Source organism: Bactrocera tryoni, unplaced genomic scaffold (assembly GCF_016617805.1).
Source record: "Bactrocera tryoni isolate S06 unplaced genomic scaffold, CSIRO_BtryS06_freeze2 scaffold_86, whole genome shotgun sequence".
NCBI lineage: Eukaryota > Metazoa > Arthropoda > Insecta > Diptera > Tephritidae > Bactrocera > Bactrocera tryoni.
Genome location: NW_024396509.1, coordinates 127,734 through 146,081, shown reverse-complemented (window position 1 = coordinate 146,081; position 18,348 = coordinate 127,734). Strand labels below are relative to the sequence as shown.

General features: G+C 36.7%; 1 pseudogene; it reads left to right on the top strand.

The window, feature by feature from the left end:
- Positions 1-3,818: 3,818 nt before the first annotated feature.
- LOC120782005 lies at positions 3,819-4,021 on the top strand (annotated as a pseudogene).
- Positions 4,022-18,348: the final 14,327 nt, after the last annotated feature.

Here is an 18,348-nt window from a genome sequence, read left to right as displayed (position 1 = left end):
ATATGTGTTCGAAAAGAGCACGAAATGGAAGTTCGTTGAAATGTAGAAGACAAACAACCCACTGTAATGGCCTACCTATTCTTTCTTCCAGTTTCCGAATGATTCCACCTTTCCAACCTGTGTTCGTGTTGGTGCCATCAGCACCGACAACTTCTAGATGTTCCACATCAACTGAATTGTCTTGTAAATGTTGCCATATACCTTGCGTCTCATCCTCAGCTGACCCGAAAGGAGAGGTGACGTGGCCAAAGTAATGACAACCAGGTTCCGCTATAAGAGAAATATGTTCCTCTTTGACAGTGTCGAGGTAGTACTTTTCACCTTCGCTGACTTGTGTAAGTGTATTGTCTTCGCGGCCGTCAAAATACAGCCCACAGAGTCAATACTTTCAGTATCTTGGAGCTTAACTACAACACTTTTTTTTGGCCGCTAATCTTGCATTTGTCAGTGACAAAGCTAGCCAGATCCTCTGTTATCAAACCTGCTTTTTTGGCATCCAGAAAAGCAGATGAAACAATCAAGGCCGCTGCTCTATCACTTACTCCAAATCTTTGGGCAGCTAAAGCAGTGTTCTAATACTAGTATGTTTTGTTTGGTTTTAGAGGATGGAAGAGAAAATTCATCATCAGCATCGTTTTTGGAAGAATCCATGTGCGACGCACCTACATTGTTGTCGTCTGTATGGTAGTCTGGCTGATCTGAATGGTCACGTGTTTTAGCTGATACTTTTCTGGTAAGTGTTGATGTTGAATGACGTTTTGAAAGCTTTTCTTTACGTTCATTTTTCTTTGTAATCTTTTTTGTTTCAGGAGATCAACACTTCCAATGCGACCAATTCTTCTGGTTCTCTGGTCCAAGAGAAATGGTTGTTCATTGATAGGAACTTTCCTTTCCTTTGGAGAAGTGCACGAAGAAAAATAAATGCAGAAGAAGATGCAATCCGATCTCAAAACAAAAAGTTGTATTGGAATCAGGAAGTACTAAGGCAACTTTTCCGCACTATTAGAAATCCCGAATCGAAAATAGTCCGGAATCGACCCACCCTATTATATATGAACATCAATTATAGAAAACATTACTTTGCCGAAGACGAAGCTACTCTAATTTTTCAAATTGTAAGAGTAAAAGTTTTGTGAAATTTCTAATCTAAATTTAAGCAAGATCTTTCGGTTTCAAAAACAGATATTTTAAATTCAATCGGTCTTCTGAAAATTGGTTATAAAGTGGATACTTACAAATCAATTTATCTCATTAACGTATATATCTGTCTAGCAACCGTGAATTATATTACGGGAAATTTTTCGCTGATTCTCAATAGGTTTAATATACTCTATTATTTATATACAGAGCTCAGGTTAAAGCATTACAGTAACTTTTTCATAGGTGGTGACTTTAACTCAAAACACTCGCAACGGTGTTCAAAAGTTGCATCAAAAATCGGAAGAGAGCTCACCAAAGCAGCTGTTGCAACTGGATGTGACTTAGAACTGGTGAATCGACTTACTGGCCTACTATAACAAGAAAGTTGCCCGATCTATTTTTTGTTGCAATATCTTTTTTATTTATTGAATCTGCTTTTTTCTTTAAAAGCCTAACAATCAGTTATAAAATCTTAAATCTATTTAAAAACTACACAAGCTCAAGCAAGTGATTGAGGTGTTTTGGTGATATGATGCTATTTAGTACGCAGGAATATCTCTTCTTTTAAGGCGTATTTGATCGCAGGAATGTACCAAAGCATTAGCCAAAGGGTTTGGGTGATCTCGGAACTTAGATATATATTTAATTCTGCTGTCTTCTACTTCTTTCTTTACCATAGAAATACCAAAGTCTTTATGGATATTTTCATTACACATGTACCATGGTGAACACGTGATTGTTCTAAGCATTTCTGATTGGAACCTTTGTATTATATCAAGATTAGTTGCAGAAGTGCTACTACAGTTGAATGTCATACATCCAAATCGGCTTTATGACCGCATTATATAAAAGTAATTTGTTGTCTAGGCTAAGTTTGGAGTTTTTATTTAAAAGCCAATTTAAATTTGCAGCTATTATCTTCATGCAAGTTATTTTACTAGATATACATATGTTTTCTCCACGTAAGTCTTCTATCTAGGTGAATACCAAGATAAGTTACTTCATTCGCTTGGGGTACTAAAATATTGTTCGTTTTTGAAAATATTAATTTCTTCGCATTTTTTGGTGAGTATTTTGATAAAAATAAATTAATTCTCGTTCTAATCATCGTTTTAATTTGAATATATTGCAAAAAAAATAAAAAAAAAACAATGATTAATGGGATAAAAATCGATTGTTTTGCTAAACAAGTGTTCTGATTGTTACAAGTGCATCATATGATTTTGTGACATAATCTCAAATTTGATATTTTGTGAAAAAAAATTAAAAAATTGAGTGAATTTTGGGAAGTTATACTTCTTAACCGAGTTCGGAAAAGGTTGCGATAGATTCAGGTTGCGCAACCTTGCTCAATATGAATCTACGCAACCTTGTCTGCGAAGATGTTCGAGCACCAAGCGAAGCGGTGACAATCGGCGATCGTTTGTTCGTTTCTTTCGGCACAGCTCGGCTTTTCTACCAACAACATAATGTTGCCATGCTTATGCTGTTGTTGTTTTTGTAGAACAATGTTTCAATTTTTGGTTGGTGACATATTCAATTAAAAATCAATTCCATTGGGATTCGAACCTACGTACCTCCTACGTGCTCATCGTAGTTTTTGAAACGCTTACCACCTAGACCACCATTGATACTTGAATTGCATTGTCCTAATTATGGTTTGGTTGTTCGCATTTTACTTCTACGCCGGTCAAATTTCTATACAAAAATCGGCTGAAATGCGTGAGAAAATGAAAAAAATGGACATCTAGGGCAAATAATTTTTAAAAAATTTATTGACAATTAAATATAAATGAAAATACATGTAAATTTACTTAAATTTATTGAAATTTCGTTTCGCATTTTTCGGCACTTTCAAATAATATAAGTAAAATTTTTAATAAATATAAGTAAAATTCACGACTTAACCCGCACACGTCTTATTCGCGCAAAATTTCCAACTTTATGAAAATTGGCGCAATTATTGACACTTCAATTTTATGTAAAGTTTAAAACATGTTTTCATATGAATATATAATATATTTGATTTTGGCGCAATTATTGACACTCGTCTTAATATACAAAATTTGGCCAAAACGAAACAATGAAATACATACATAATTACTCTTGCATGTCAATATGGAAATGCCGACGGCAAAACGCAAAGGCATATATTGCACATATGTACATACATACATACAAGCGATTTCTTGGTTGAAAGCAAAAATTCAAGCATGAGAAATTGAAATGCCGACGGCAAAACGAAATTTCTTACATTCGTACATTGCGTATGAATCATGAAAATATCATCATAATGTTTACGTAAATCTTTTATATATTTAAAATGAGTTATTATAAAATAAGATTACATATTCAATTAAAAATAAATTCTGTTGGGATTCGAACATACGCACATCCTACGTGCTCGTCGCAACTTTTGAAGCGCTTACCACCAACACCACCATTGACACTTGAATTGCGTTGTCCTAATAACGGTTTGGTCATGCATGAAAGAAATATACAATGGATCGCCGATTGTTACCTCTTTCTTTGCTGCTGCTGCGCATATGTATGTTTGTGTGCTTGTTCATTATTGAAGTTATACTGCTTTTTCTTTCCTTTGTCTTTCATTTCTGCGAATTCTCAACTATTTTATGTGACCTTTTGTTGAAATACCCTGCGTTGACCGTTGGAAAATTAAGGCTATACTTTACAGGATTATTTCTGTATTTAGTCTTCATTTACATTTTTTGGAAATCGACCCGCGATGACGGGGTATATCGTTTTATCTGACAGCGTGAGGTTTAAGAAGTTCATTTCTAATGGTGTCTTGTGGCATATTAGAAATGATGTTTCTTCGAAAATCGTTCGCTTACAACGGATAAAACGACTTCTGAGTGGTGATTTTAATGAATAAATTCCTTTTGGTTGAAATGCTCTGCGTTGGCCGTTGAAAAGTTAAGACTATACTTCTCTGGATCATTCATTCCTTTCATTTCTTAAAAGAAATTAATGACCTTTAGAAATATGCATATTTGCATTATTTCGTTGTCATTTCCATATTCGCAGCAATGGAATTTCTATGGCATAAGTAAAGTAATGGCCGCCGATTGTAACCCCTTGCCGCTGTAGCAGCTTCGCCTACAAACATGTGTAAATACGTACACGTACGTATGATCGTGAATACATATCGACGCAGATTTTTGCGAGAAGCACCAGAAAGTTGTGCAATTTATGATTTTTAGCTTTTGCCATCGTCGCGAAAAGACGACTTGTTGGCAAAGGCATGCTCGGGGAGATAATAAATTATAATAAATTTATAAAATGTGAATTTAAGTTTTCTAGTTTTCTTTCATACAAAATGATATGCATTTCTTGGAATATCACTAAGAAGTATAACTTCATCCGCGCGTAGGGACTCCACGCACCTTTTTTTTTGTTTAATGTCCGATCAGTGAGCTAAAAACTATTTTGATTTTTTGGCCAATTTTTAATTGAATTTTGTCACATTTTCAGCAGATTTTCGTGTATTTTCGTCACTTTTTGGTGCTTCTCGAGTGCAGACGATCTGGAACGTTTCATTTTCGCTTCCGAACGGTAAGACAAAAATATTTCGATTTTTTGGCCAATTTTTAATTGAATTTTGACACATTTTCAGCATAATTTTAACAATTTTCGTGTCTCTTCGTGACTTTTTGGTGCTTTTCGAGTCCAGAATTTGCTGGATTTCATCAATTTATTACTCAAGTTCTTTATTATCTTTAGTTTATTTTCTTCTTAAAATGCTACGAAGAGCAAGAACCGACATTGTACGTCGGTCGCGTAGAACGCAAAATAGATCAAACGAAAGGGAAAATCAATCGCAAGAACAGCGAGAACAAGAGATTTCAAATACAAGGGAACGTGTTGCAAGATCGCGTTCAGATCGTAGGCCGACAAGTATTAATCAAACATAGTTCAAAGGCGTGCCGCATAAATCACCCAATTGATTAAAGTTTGCATAAGTTCGTGGTGATTGGAGGAATAACAAAGTATGCCAACATTGTAATGCACTGAAATTTCATAATGAAACACCTGGAATGTGTTGTGCCAGTGGCAACAATCAGTTGATACGGTTACAAATCAAGACGACGCTGTTAATTATCCGACAGAATTTTTGAATTCATTGGATTTCCCCGGATTTCCACCTCATCGTTTACAATTGAAAGTGGGTGTTCCCATTATTATACTTCGAATAAATCAACCACGATTATGCAATGGGACAAAATTAGCGGTTAAAAAGGTCATGAACAATTTGATCGAAGCAACAATTTTAAAGAGGAAGTTTAAAGGTGAAGATGTATTGATTCCACGGATTCCAATGATTCCATCAGATTTACTTTTTGAATTCAAAAGACTACAGTTTCCAATACGTCTTGCATTTGCTGTTACAATAATTGAAGCGCAAGGGCAATCGTTGGAATTGTGTGTAATTGATTTAGAATATCCTTGCTTTTCACACAGCCAGTTATATAGTATGTTTCGAGCTCACGTGTTGGCAAGCCTTCAGTTCTCTTTATCTACACAACAACTCATGGCAAAACCAAAAATGTTGTCTACGTAAGAGCTCTAAGATAGTTTAAGTGATACATAGTCTAAGATTGTAAGAAACTAGAATTAAAAGTTGAATAAGGTTGCTTTCCAAAAGGAATAGGGAACAAAACCAACTTTATTAGAAGCAAGTGTCTTTCTTTTCTTATTTTGTTTTGCGGTGCGGAGCAGGCACCGGGCCCGCTAGTGTTTTATACACTTCAAAAGGTAGAATATTTTTAATCTTATACTAAAGGCCCTCATGCCACACCTTATCAAACGCCTGAGTCACGTCGATAAAAAAAGCTGAACAGTACTCTCTGTGCTCAAATGCTTTTCTTATTTCGTTAGTAATTCTATTTACTTGCTCTATCGTACCATGTTTTTCACGAAACTCGAATTGGTGCCTTGGTATTATATTATTTTCGTGGAGGAAAGGAGATATCTTTGATAGTAATAGGCAGGGTAGAAGACTGATTGGTCTGTATGAAGACGGCTGTGTTAAGTCTTTCCCAGGTTTATCTATCAAGATAATCTGCGACTTTTTCCATGAATTAGGATAGTATCCGAGATTAAGAATTGCATTGAAGAGGAAAGAGAGCACTTCTACAGCAATATTTGGTAACTCAATTAGAATTTTTGGGGTAATATTATCAAGTCCTGGTGACTTTTTTGGGTTAAGTTCTTTTATTATTATAATAATTTCAGAGGGTGAAGTCTTAAAAGACTCGAGTGACACGTTAACTGTGTTGGATAAGCTGGACAGCTTAAAGTAGTTCTTTGGGCAATTAGGTTGAAATACTTTTTCTAGGTGATTTGCAAACAATTAGCCGTTTCCTCGTCACTTCGACCCAATTTCCACCCATGTCTCGTATAGGCATGTTGGAGTCAGTTGGTGGCTTCACGAACTTTTGGGCTTTCCAAAGGGAATTTTGCTTGCTTGAATTTGGAAACAGCTTCTTTATATACATTTTAGTGTTGAATTCTTCCTCACGTTTAAGCGCTTTTTTTAAATTACGTTCAGCAGATTTTAATTGACGCTGAGTTGAAGAAGAGCGGTTTATCTGCCACTCTCATCTTACACACCTTTTTTCATTTACAAGCTTTTCCATTTCTCTATTAGTGATTTTTCTGAAACCAAGCAGCTTATAGCTTCAGTACATGTATCAGCTGTTATGTGCGATTTATCTATATTTTTGACTAGAGGACCCGTCCACGCTTCACTGTGGCTGATACATAGATAATACTACTACTACCATCTATATGATTTCTATTAGTTGGATTATAACTATTAGTTAATGAGATATAGCATTTTCGTAAAGCTACTTGTGTTAGTTTACAAAAAATGGATCATAAAGCATTTTGTGTGTTAATAAAGCACTGCTTTTTTGGGGAAAATGCTGTTGAATTTGGGCTCAGGGTAATCCACCGATGAAAAGATATTTGCTAAGCTTAAAGTGGCGAAAGCACTGTGCAAAGTGGGTGCCTCGCAAGTTCGTAATCCAACAAAAACAACGAATAACTGATTCTGAGAAGTATTTGAGTGCTCTTTAATCGTAATGGAACCGAAATTTTTCGTCAGTGATAGAAACATAGCTCCATCATTTCCCATTGGAGCCCAATCGACAGTCATTCTAGTGGACTCCTCATAGCACAGCCAGTTAAAAACGTAGAATCGTTTCTCGTGTCAGCTGGCACGACCTATCTTATGGGCGCGCAATGTAACTGCACAGTGAAAAACGCTACTCCCTTCTCTCTTTGACGTGGGATGACGTGAGAATTCACGACATTTGAATTTTTGCCGTGGAAACGTGTCAGCTGATTGCTCTCTCACAACGCAGGGTTGCCAATATCGATACACTGTAGTAATTATCAACTTTTATAATTCAATCTGTTCAATATGTTTCAATATGTTTGAAATTTTCATAAGTCGAATGCTATTATTTATAAATATGTAAACTATTTTTAACAGTTTGTTTTCAGTTTTGATATTTTATATTGTAAAAAATTGTAATTGAAAACATAGATGTGTACAAAACTATATATGCGTATTGGGCAATGGCAACATTGTTCAAATGTAAACAAACAAAGATGGCTGATTTCTGGGTTTTTACCCCCTTTTTCACTGTGCACACATTTTGCCGATGAGGAAGGAAAAGGAAGGAAGACAGTAGCGTTTTTCACTGGCTGTGCTATCAGGCGTGGAAACGAAAAAGGCGACTGGAAAAGTTATGACATCAGTCTTTTGGGATGCACGTGGTATAATACATACTCAACGACTGATTACTGAGCCAGTTATACTCTATTTCACTGCGTAGTTGGTTGCAGTTCTTTTATTCTATTCCAAATATTTAGCAATTGTATTATTTTTATTTTTTTTTTATTTTTTCTTTTATTTTTTTTTTAAGAAGATTCTGTTTAAAATTGTACGCATATATTCAAATAATTCCTACAAACATGAATTTTGAAAAAGTGTTTATGATTTAAAATATAATTTTTGTATTTATGAGTGGTATTAAATTTTGCCATAAAGAGATAGAAGGTATCCTTGTCCTTACCCTGGTTCTAAGCTACCTCCCCTCCAATTTTCAGCCAAATCGGTTTAGCCGTTCTTCAGTTATAAATGGTGTAACTAAAAACAACTTTCTTTTATATACATATATAGATGTGAGTTTTTTTTATTGTTTTTATTATTGTTTTTATTATTGTTTTTGTTTATTTTGCTCACCGTTTAGGCCTACCCTGGACTACGACAAACATTTTAAAACCCAAATCAGCTCAATCGGTCCAGCCGTTCTCGAGTTTTAATCAGACTAACGAACAACAATTCATGTTTATTTATATATGTAGATAGATTACAGCAAAATCAACTAAATCTGATATTTTGTTACGATCACTAGGCCAATACGTCGGATTACCAGGAGATATTCAGGCAGGTTCTGTGATTCACTTCCGAGTGAATATCAAGCAAATTCACTTTAAATCCGACATTTGGTGTTCTATGTTCCACTTCCCCCGATTCATTTCCACATTTTTTTTTTAATGAATTTCGAGTGAATATGCGTGTTCTGGAAAACGAATTCACAAGAAATTTGTCGGTTTGCATTCACTTCAATTCAATCTTGGGAATTTGTTGCGCGAACATGTAAGTGTAATTAAATGTTTAAATTTTGCAAAAAAAAAAATTAAAAATATTTAATTTTTATTATAAAAAAAATTGTTAATTGAAATGTGATATTTTTAAAGGGGAAAACATAAGAATGCAGAGCAGGATGCAATAATTATCCAATTCATGGAAACCCATAAAGACATCGCCTGTGGCTTTGTAAAAGGCGATAAAGTCAAAAGCGATGCGTTGCCCACAATAATTCTGAAGCTAGAGCAACGGGGGAAGGTCCGTTTAACAAGCACACCTTAACAGCAACAGAAGATAAAATTGCCCAGTTGTGTGGCATATATACCGTTGTGGGCGGCATCAAAAAACGGCTGACTTTGGTGCTCCTCAAAATTCTGAAGAGATGAAAGGCAATTCAAGCGAGGATGAAGACGCAGAATTGCCATGCACAAGCAGTGCCGTCCTCTCAACGCCATCTCGCAGACGCCAGCTTGGGGTGTCTGACTGCCTTAGGGAAAATGTTAATGAGCAGACTGTGGCCATGAAAACCCTTGTGCATGGGCTAGAGGAAATTGTTGACGCCACGAGGGAAGTTAGTGCGGGCCTTAAAAGCGTGTGCGATGCCGTGAAAGAATTGACCATCGCCGTTAAAGAAAGCACGGCCGAGAACATGCGTCACCACCTACAACTTACAAAATGAAGGAGTTTGAGCTGCAAGAGCTCAAAATGTGCTCAAAGTACAATCGCGGCAGCAACTATTAATTTTTTTTTGCAATAAATTTATGTGAATTTTATTTTGTTTAGTGAACTAAATTCAAAATGAACTACACTTAATGTGGTATTTTTAATTTTAAATAAATGAAATATATTTACATATGAACTTGAAATCTATTACTTAATATCTATTTGCATTATTTCAACGCGCACTTTATTTTCAGGAATTCGTATGAAGTAGGTTGGCTATAGTATCTCGCATTATTGCAGCCTCTCCATCAAGCGTTGTTTCGTTTGTTATTTCTACATTAATACTGTGTTCGTTTTCATCATCTCCTGAAGCAAACTGTACCAATTCTTGCACTTTATAGTATTTGCAAATATAGGACGAGAAAGACATCTAAATCGGCCTTTTAAAACACCTATAGTTCTGTCTATAATATTCCTTGCCGAAGAGTGTCTTTGATTAAAAGTATGTTGTGGTGTTGCAACACTTGGATCCCTAAACGGAGTTAGCAAATATGGTTGCAACGCATAGCCAGCATCACCCAAAAGCCAACAGCCACGTTCACCGCCTTCGTAGTTACGTTGGAAATACTCTTGAGCTCTGCTCACACTCCATATTAAAGCGTCATGGCTTGAACCAGGGCGACGGGCATCTATTGCTCTTATTGACATATTGCAGTCACAAATCTAAAAGAAAATTTAAAAAAATTGGTTACCAACAATGAAGTTACAAGTATGTAGTTATATTTGGTACTTACAATCATTGCGTTAATGCTGAAATATCCTTTTCGGTTGTGGAAAAGGCTTGGATCTTTATGTGACTTTGTTATCCGAATATGTGTTCCGTCTACACATCCAACCACGCCAGGTATGCTGAAGTTTTGTTAAAAATGTTGTTTTCATGCGGCTATTTCGGCCTCCGTCATATTAAGTTTAATCCATTGTGGACAAATGTACTTTTCTAAAACATTAAGCAGCCGCTTAAGAACTTTCGCAATTGTACTTCGACCCATTGCAACAACAACATCCTTCCCTACTGATTTTCGAAAGCCACCTTCGGCTAAAAATCTTAGTGTGGCCGCCAACTGCAGTCGTGCCGGGATGCTACTTTCCTTGACATGCGGAGCTACTACGCTTACCAGCATTTCAAAAGCACTTTTGTTTACCCGGTAGCTTGCCACAAACCTTCAAAAGAGATGTTTTGCATGCGCTCTTTAATAGTTTTTAAATGTTACATTCTTACTTGAAATCCGGCACATCTAATGGATTTGAATGGTCACGTAAAATCCTCCTGCTAACAGCTTCCTCTGCATGTAACTCCCTTTCTAAAATAATTGAGGAAAATATAACAAAAGCACTCATTTTTATTTCGCCCCGTTTTAATTTTTCTTGTTGACAAATAATTTGACAGCAATCACGTTCATTTTTACATTTGACAGATGTAAAGTTCATTTATTGGGTGAATACAAAACGAGTTCTAAAATGAAAAAAAAAAAACTCGGATTTCAGAACACCAAAAGCAAATTCACTCGTTTTTGCATTCATTTTGATTTCCACTTCCACTCGGATTCTAGAACCAGCCTGATTATATCAATTTTAGTGGGCCTGTTTATAATAGAGTGATACAGCTGTTTTTCGGGTTAATAAGTCGTGAGCCCCAATACGTGTGTTTTGCATTGTAATCTCCACCTGCTAGAAATCTATGGCCTAGCGTTCCAAAAAGTCTTTAAATTGGTTGTCTGTAATTTTAAACCGAAGTGGGCAGTATATGGCCGTCAGGTTTAAGTTTTCGCAGCGATTTTTTATAGTTGTTGATGTAGCTTCTAATTGCGCTGTGGCAAAAGATTCTAATGCGTGGTGATTTAATCGTTCTCTAACCAACACTGCTATTCCTCCATGTGCCTTTTCATCTGGGTGATTTGTGACATAGATTCTAAATCGCGGTATAAAGAAATTGTTTTTGTTCGTAAGATGAGTTTCTGACCATGCTATTGTCAATGTTACACATCAATTTTATTTTCATCCAGAAATCTAACAAGTTCCAATTTATGTTGGTTAACACCGTTTGCATTCCATAAACAAATGTTCAATACACTAATTTTCTACTTAAAAAAGTTTTCAACATTTGGTTTTGTGATTTGATTATCTCTTGAATCATATTTTGATTTGTGCAGTATTGCGTTTCACCACATTTGCATAGCTTCTTTGTGTAGCATTGTTTTTAAGATTTACTGGTTTTGAAATAGGGACTTCAATATTTTCATTAGAAAGAATATTCATCATTTGGTGACGACGTGCTTGAATGTCCTGTGACAACTTCGATTTCAAATCTTTATGTACAGGGCAACCCCTGTAGTTAGCAGTGTGATTATCTCCACAATTGCTGCATTTTTTATTTAAATCCTTTTTTTTAGTACATTTGTACAGGCACTGCGTAGAGGGCAATATGCTTTCGTGTGTCCATACTCTTGGCAGTTTGTACATTGTACTGGACCATTTCTCTTATGTGGTTCCTCAACGATGATTCTGCGATTTGAAGTTGTAAATCGGGTGTATTTCGTTTTTCTTTAGTTGGTTAGAATTTGGCATCAATTCTATTTTGAACATTGGTTGTGGGACTTTGTTCCTGTTAAAAATATTTACTACTGACTTAGTGCTAAAACCACCTTCTTCCAGTGCTTCTTTAACATCGTTAGAGTCTACCGAATATTCTATATCTTTTATGACAACAACTAGGCCTTTTGAGCTCTTCAGTTGGTAAGAGTAGTAATTCTTGTTATTATTTGATAAAAATTTTACAACATCCATGAAACTTTTTTCAGTGTATGCTTGAATTTTTGTTTCATCCATGTTACCTTTTTTCAAGGACACAATGTGAAAATTGTTTGTGCCTATCATATTGCTTATTTTGGAAACAAGCGCATTTGAGCTACACTCACGCAAATATATTGGAGGGGGTTTGGCATTCACGGCTGTGGTGGTACCCTTTGCATCGTCGTTAGGCTCTTTGCCCAGTAAGGCAAATCTATTACCATCAAGAATTTCTGGCTTATTACCATTTGGTGTTCCTGGTAGAAACTTTTTGGTATTGACCGCTGATTTAATACGACTCGATTTCCTTTTTACATTAGTGTAGCGATCAATATCAGTCTGAACTGATGGCTCTTTTTTGCTTGGTACATTCTCACCTTGCATTTTGTTTTCCTTCGCTGTCCGGGTGCTTGCAGGTACCTGCATAGTGGCTGCTGTCAGTGGATTTGTTGTTGCCCGAATGCTGTTTACTGCTGCTTCTGCTGACTGCGAACTTTGCTTACTTTCCTTTTCAGCTGATCGCTGCGATGACTCATCATCGCCGTTACATTGTTTTTTGCCAGACGTTGTTTTTGTCGCCTCGACAAAGCTGAAATAGGCATTTAAGGAATGCCCACGGCCTTGTTATTGAGGCTGCGAAGCACTCATTATTGTTTTTTGTTTTTTATTTTATTTATTTGTTTTGTGCACTATTTGTTTATATTATTATTAGCAATTTGTGTGCATTGATTTTTTTTTCGATTGTTTGTTTTTTCTTTATTATTTTTGATTGTTTACTTTTGCAAAATCTGAATACATGGAGTGAAATACAAAACACGTCCGTACACCTTGAATGTCGCCAAATATTCAAAAACTTCATTACTGTGGAAAATCGCTTTGATCTAAATTCGTATCATTCACCTGTATATCAAATGCTAAATGACCCCTTAAGAGAAATCGAGCTACCGTCATATCTATCAAACAAACATACGGACTTTTAGTACTAGACAAAAATATTAACTTTACAGAAAAAAATGCAACATTACAAACTTTGGAAGTTGAAGTAGATAAATTTACAAAATTATAATAATCAACTTATAAAACGAAATTCGGGATTTCCTCAACTCAAAACAGAACTGTACATATTAGCAAAGCCTCTCAGCAATAGAATGAAACAATTCAAAACACAGACCCACTTACCCTTTGGAAAGGTGTTACAAATATCACGGAACAAATTTTGTCAAATCCTTCCCTTAAAAGGCCGACGGATCTTGGACAAAGATATTAGCTAAAACATTCAGTTCATTCGCGTTCCATGGTACCTTACGACTGCTGGAAACTTCAACATAAAAGTCAAATTTAACCAACAACAAATAAAGAAGTTGTAAATTTCATCAAAACAAATTAAAAGGTCTGAGTTCGTGTGCAACCGAACATTTTATCTTCTTGTAACTTGCAGGAACCATAGCCCGAGAAGTCTTTCAGGATTTTATATATACAAGTAAATATGTAAATATGTCGCGAAGAGGCTAAATTTAATATATTGAGTTAATGTTGAAAACAACCAGAGAATCGAAGTTCTTTATTTTAGAGATATGAGGTTTAGACCAAGATAAAAACCAATTTCCTTCTAACCTATCGCTAAACGACATTATTTTTAAGAAAACTTGTCCATTTATTTTCGTTAAAATATCAAATTTTTCCAACTTTAACGGTATAAAGTCAAAAACCATTATATGAAGCATATGGGAATTGTGAGTAGTCAGGCGGATGTTCGAAAATTCTGATGTTAGTTATATGGGAGCTAGGCCAAGTTTTCGCCTGATTGTATCAATTTGAGCACTATAAACTAACTAAAAGATGGTCTCTCTTTTTTTCACCTATTGGCCGATATATGCGGTATAAAGATCGAAAATCTTTGTATTCGGTATATGAGAGCTAAGAGAAGTATTTACCCGATTTAGCCGATTTTTAACATTCAAACATGCTGTTGTCAAGAATGGATTTTCCCTTAGTTTCAGTTATACTTCTTACACATTGACTGATAATTCCGGTTAATGGTCAACTGTAGGTACTGGGGTCCAAATTGGGGGTTCAACAATTTTCGCAGTTTAAAAGAAAGATGGAGCTATATGTAGAAGTTGACGCAAGTGAGAAAAGTTCTCTGATTGTCATTCACTTGGGCGTGACCAGAAATGTTTCTTCTACATATGGCTCAAGCTGTCACGACTTCCGGTCTTAGACCAAGTAGCCAAAACACACTCGTTTTAAGGCGAGCTAAAGAGAGAAACCGAAACATCCTTCCGCAGGCTTGTTCACTGGGTTATGAGGACTATGATTTAAGGGCATGCATTTGGAATGTCCGATTCCTTAATTGGGAAGAAGGCACTGCCCAGCATATAATTTAAAAAGTTATTAGAATAGTTCCAATATATGTATGTACATATATTCTTGTAACTAACTCTAAGTATATTTTTCTGTTTTGTGTGGTTTATTCCTCAGCAGTGTTGAATGTTGGTTGCAAGGTTCCCTTTTGTATTTAGCTTTAGATTATTTTCTGTCAATTTAGTTTATTCGTTTTCACATTTGGTTGATTGGGCTACTGTGGGGACCAGCAGGTGGCGGATAGTTGAACGGCCTCCAGATATGAAGATTAGCTGCGAATAACCAATAAGCAGTCCCCGACCAAAGCAGCAGAGATGGAGGGTATAACTTAAAAGGCTATATCTACCCGACGAAGTCTCTGTGATGGGGCGAACCGACACCGCCCAAAACTACGTGTCAAACAAAGAAAAATACCGGGAGCGTCTGCCTCCAGGTCAGGAGCGGCTGAATCAACCAACAACAAACGGAAATTCGAATAATTCTTTCAAAACGGATACCAGATTCTAAGCCCAGTAAGACTCTGGTGAAAATCTACTGGAAACGGTTTTCAAAATTTACACATTGGAGCTGACAGACGTAGCATTCGGTGACTTTAGTAAGCGGAGTGAAATCTTGCCGAAATGGCTCACCGGCTAATGTTGCGTCTGCCTTCCGTCCCCTCTAAAACCCCTGCAAGGCCTCAAGGTACGTTCGATGCTTGCCGTCATTGAGTTGGCGCTGTAATTTCTGTTGAGCCTTGCTCCCGATTAACGCTGATCTGGCACTGAACGTATGTACCCATAAGGACCTACGTCAACCCTTGCGTGACCTCCCTGCATTGCAAAGATAATCACGGGATCATCCCAGCGGCCTCAAGGGGGACCCAACTAAATGAACACCACAAACCATATCAACAATATCACTGAAGCCGAATTTGAGAATGTAAACGAGCACAGGACCTTTAAACGAAGCACAAATGTAATGCGAACACCGCCACTACATACCAACCACGAAAGCAGCGCAACAGCAGGTGTTGAACAAGACAAGCAGCTAAATGTAACTCCTATGGCAAGGAAATTCATTACTGGTGACTAAACTAGTACACAGAACTGTCTTAATTAAAATAAAAGTCAATTTTGTTTGCTTTTTCACCATATCATTTAATAAATGAAATAATAATAAATGATGAAGCTAATTAAAATTAAATGTCGACGAATAGGGCGGCGAGAGTCCCATTCCAACTTGCCGGCGTTGGTGGTCGAATTGATGCAGATCGTGGTCGAGCGGTTGTTGCGAAAACCGAATATTTGAAAAATGATTTCAGCGCACAGGAACCGAGTTGTTGCAACGTTTCTATTTGAAAGTCTTAGCGAGTGAGTGTGAAGCAGCGATGATCCAATCCTTTTTGTTAGTTAGATAGTTGTCATCCTGCTGTGGTGAAATGCAATTTGTCCCCGGTGTGTTGTATTAGTGCATGTTGTTTTCCGATGTTAAGTGTGGTGTTCGTCTCAGGGAGTTGAGTTGTGCTAGGGCGCCAGTTTTTCCCAGATAGAGTGGCGGAGGCTTAACTCATTTAAACATACTGGGCCCCCTAGGCAAATATTTTGCCTAGTATTACACGTATGTGCAATATATGAGATTGCATGTAGAGCGGAGTACTTCTGGTAGTGTACCCGAGGGCGCAGAATACCTGTGAATGCTAAAAACGGCTTTGATTTTAAACATACTTATGCTTTTACGTGCGTACAATAGGAAACTATATTTTACGGATTTATGAGTTTGTAAATGCTTTTCATAGTTGTTATATTTGCGGTTGTTTCTTTGATAGGTTTATATTTGTGTTCTTATTTCAAATCTCTTTACTATCGGCTTGTTAAACTAGTTTTTTATTATTTGCCTTTTCTGCGTTATCGGCTTATGAAGGCTGGTAACTCCACGCCTGGCTCAGATGTGGCCAGAATGGGTACTCCTTAGCCCTTCAGTTAGGACTATGGGATTCGAGGGATCTTGCGAGAGAATGGCAGTGAATGGAAAGTTCTTGGCAATTAATTTGATGCTTTGTATAGCTGATTCGACTAAATGTTGTCAGTAATCATAAGTGGCGAAGGCCACCCTGGGGGTCGAAAAGTGACAGATATTTGAATATTTATTATTGTCAGATTGAATTCTGACTTTGGTTTTTCTACCTTTATTTGGGGTATTAGAAAATTGGGGCTCTATTGGTTGTCGTACGACATACCGGCCATTATTTGATCGAGTAGTTGCGGCTTTAGAGAAGTGCTCACAATACTGATCTTTTATAATTTTGTTTGTTGTTGGAAGTTTCCTCAACTTTAGCAATTTCCTTAATTTTGAATTAAGGTATTTGTCCTCAACTTGAGTTGGTCTGTTAGAAACTGGTTCTGCAACTAGTCCACTTTGTATTTCGCTGCGCAGCGTTTGAATTTTTTGTGCCTTTGAGCAACATAGTGTCTCTTGGCAATTTTTCAAATTTTGGTTTTCGGTATTTGTTTTTGCAAGTATACTCGGGGTTCTTTGTGTATAAGCGCTTCTTTGGGGTGGGATAGAATATCTGCTGTAATGAAGCATTGAGTTGTGTCTTTTGTGACAATAGAAGCAATTATATTTGCTTTTGCAATTTTTAAGATTGTGTGTTTGGGACAAGCAGTTTGTACAGAGTCTTTTTGATCTGACAAAGTTGTTCCTTTCGTTAATATTTAATTTTTTAAACTTCTCGCAAGTTTGAAGCTTATGCCCTCTTGTGCATAGTTCGCATGACGTGTGTTTTTTCTGTTCGGATATGAACGAGTGCGTTTTGTGAAAGCTTTGGTTTAAATTTTTATTGCTTCTAGCTTGGGGTCTATTGAAGCTTCTATTTTGGTCGTGTTTAATGATCTTTGTTTTGAATTTTTTTTCTTCTAACCTTTCCGCAATTTCATATTGGGTGGTGAGAAAATCTTTCATTTGTTGCCACGTTGGGCACCTTTTTCGTGATGAGAGCGATTGCTCCCATAGAAGTAACGACTTTTCTGGTAATGCGGCGGTGCAAATGTTTACCAGAATTGGGTCCCAGCTGTCTGTGGGAATATTTAGTGTCGATAGAATCGACAAACACTTTGAAACAGTGGATTCTAGTTTGATGAATTCTACACTTGTTTCTTTCTTGACTTTTGGCAAGTTCATTAGTGTCGTTACTTGCTTATCGACTAGTATTCTGTCGTTTTCATATCTAGCTTTTAGAGCTTCCCAAGCCAAATTGAAATTGTCGTCATTTAATGCGAACTGTTTGACTATTTCGCCTGCCTGACCTTTAGTTTTGTATCTGAGGTGATACAATTTTTGCGCATGTGATAATTGAGGATGGTTTATGTACACGGCCGTGAACATGTCCCGGAAGGACGGCCATTCTTCATAACCTCCATAAAATGTTTCTGTGTCACATGCGGGCACCTCGAGTTGGATGCCTGAACTTGCCTCTTGATATTGTTGCATTTGTGGCAGCTCTACTCTACTGTGGGGAGTAGGTGCAATTGCTTTTATTAGCTTCAATTGATCGGAGATCATAGCTTTCGTTTCTTCAAATTGGTCTAAGCAGTTTTCATATATCACGTAAGCCGATTGTTTCAAAGTTTGTGATAGGTCTGAATCGTCAGAACCTACTATGGCGTCAT